The 2,566-nt window shown below is 48.8% G+C and overlaps 1 non-coding gene across 1 annotated transcript; it reads left to right on the top strand.

Annotated features, from left to right (window-relative positions):
• The first annotated feature begins 628 nt into the window (after positions 1-628).
• On the top strand, positions 629-743 carry LOC127980783 (U5 spliceosomal RNA). The gene has a single exon (XR_008159789.1). It is a non-coding gene; the product is annotated as a U5 spliceosomal RNA (small nuclear RNA).
• The last annotated feature ends 1,823 nt before the right edge of the window (positions 744-2,566 follow it).

Raw genomic sequence — 2,566 nt, forward strand, 5'->3', positions numbered from 1 at the left:
GAAGCGACAGAGGGAAGAAACCAAAACTCGATCGGTGAAAGGATGGAGAAAAAACCCGGTGAGAAACCAGGCTCAGTCGGGGAGACAGTTCTCCCCTTGTCAGACGAAACCAGTAGATCAGCTCCAGGCTGCAGGAATGTCAGACTGTGCAGAAGAATCATCTGTTTCCTGTGGTCTTGTCCAGGTGGTCTTTACAAGGGATTTGTATCTGCGGCTCATCTAGTTGTCACGGTCTCCGCTGTGTTTCTGGGCCATAGAGGTCCTTTCTAGGTGTTGATCCACCATCTTCTCTGGATACGGACTGGATCCGGGTGACTGAAGCGGATACAGACTGGATCTGGTGGCTACGGTGACCTCGGAATAAGGGATTTCTTTAAAAGACTTTTTTTTTCATATAAGATTTTATCCAACTTTTCAGATAGAGGCATGAGAAAGAGATTGCCTTGATTGGGCTTTTGGTTATTGGTGGACCGAGAGGACTTTTTTGAGTTTTACTCCTCCCTTTTGGAGTGGGGGGGGGGGGGGTGCTGACGAAACACATGTGGGCAGGCATTGTCACCCTTGATGACCCTTGGCGAGTGTAGTAGTTTAACAGAGGCAGCGCACAGGCCCGAGGGTTTGGAGACACAGCTCGAGTTTCTCTTCATTGTCGCATAAATCTTTCGCCTTTTACTAAAGATTTCCGTGGAGGGGAACTTTTGCGAGTGACCTGTATTTTTGGGTGCTCTGCTCACAGCAGAGCTACATCGAAATGTCAAGAGCAGAATCAGTTTGACCGTCCGGCAGCATGCTGCGAGAGGGCTTGCCACTGATCATCGTCTGAATAGGCACTCTCTGCGTTTGACCACTTCGTGTTTATTTAGCCGGATGGGAAGGCAGCGCTTTCTTGTACGTGACGGGATGCAAATTCTTGAAGGCTCTCTTTAGTGACGGGTCCAAACAAAGATCTCATCTGCTCCTCTAGCCCTATCGGCGACTCGTGCACTCTGCTCCTCTAGCCCTATCGGCGACTCGTGCACTTCGAGCCTTCTTAGTGACGGCGCAAGTTGCTGACTGCTGACTGCGTTGGTGGTATAGTGGTGAGCATAGCTGCCTTCCAAGCAGTTGACCCGGGTTCGATTCCCGGCCAACGCATGTCCTTTGGCTCGGGCTGACGTCGAAGCAGAACTCCTTCTGTGACCTGCGACTCCAACCAAACATTTTGGATGGATCATTCGGAAGACGAAAAGAACCAGCTCTCCCCGTCGGGGAATCGAACCCCGGTCTTCCGCGTGACAGGCGGAGATACTGTCCACTATACTAACGAGGAGCCGTGCATGCTGCCGTTTCTCCCCCAACTGACGGCACTGCACTGACATAACTAAACAATGCATGGCTTCTTCTGACGCAGACCCAGCCCTAGCACCGTAAAATTTCTGATGGACCCATCATTAGCTGAAGTCGCATAACACTTGGAACACTACCCGTAGCAGGGGTCATTGTTTGGACTCTTTTTTTTTTTTTTTTTTTTTAAATTGCGCTTTAAACAAAAAGTATTGCGTCAATGCAACTGAACAACATTAATTAGGAACACAGTGCGTCAAAAAGCAAAATGACAGTTAAAGGCATTTCGTTATTGAACTCTTTGATGACATCATTCAGCTAAGTTCAGTTTAAATAGTATCTGTGCAATAATTTGCAATCAAGTCAACGATATCGCTGTACATGAAGTGTCCCCAGCTCCGCCTGCCAGAAGCGACAGAGGCAAGAAACCAAAACTCGATCGGTGAAAGGATGGAGAAAAAACCGGGTGAGAAACCAGGCTCAGTCGGGGAGACAGTTCTCCCCTTGTCAGACGAAACCAGTAGATCAGCTCCAGGCTGCAGGAATGTCAGACTGTGCAGAAGAATCATCTGTTTCCTGTGGTCTTGTCCAGGTGGTCTTTACAAGGGATTTGTATCTGCGGCTCATCTAGTTGTCACGGTCTCCGCTGTGTTTCTGGGCCATAGAGGTCCTTTCTAGGTGTTGATCCACCATCTTCTCTGGATACGGACTGGATCCGGGTGACTGAAGCGGATACAGACTGGATCTGGTGGCTACGGTGACCTCGGAATAAGGGATTTCTTTAAAAGACTTTTTTTTCATATAAGATTTTATCCAACTTTTCAGATAGAGGCATGAGAAAGAGATTGCCTTGATTGGGCTTTTGGTTATTATAGGCACTCTCTGCGTTTGACCACTTCGTGTTTATTTAGCCGGATGGGAAGGCAGCGCTTTCTTGTACGTGACGGGATGCAAATTCTTGAAGGCTCTCTTTAGTGACGGGTCCAAACAAAGATCTCATCTGCTCCTCTAGCCCTATCGGCGACTCGTGCACTTCGAGCCTTCTTAGTGACGGCGCAAGTTGCTGACTGCTGACTGCGTTGGTGGTATAGTGGTGAGCATAGCTGCCTTCCAAGCAGTTGGAGAGAGCAGTGCGCATGTCCTTTGGCTCGGGCTGACGTCGAAGCAGAACTCCCTCTGTGACCTGTGCCTCCACCCAAAATTTTGGATGGAATAATTTCGGATGGACCCATCATTAGCTGAA

Source organism: Carassius gibelio, chromosome B19 (assembly GCF_023724105.1).
Source record: "Carassius gibelio isolate Cgi1373 ecotype wild population from Czech Republic chromosome B19, carGib1.2-hapl.c, whole genome shotgun sequence".
Lineage (NCBI taxonomy): Eukaryota > Metazoa > Chordata > Actinopteri > Cypriniformes > Cyprinidae > Carassius > Carassius gibelio.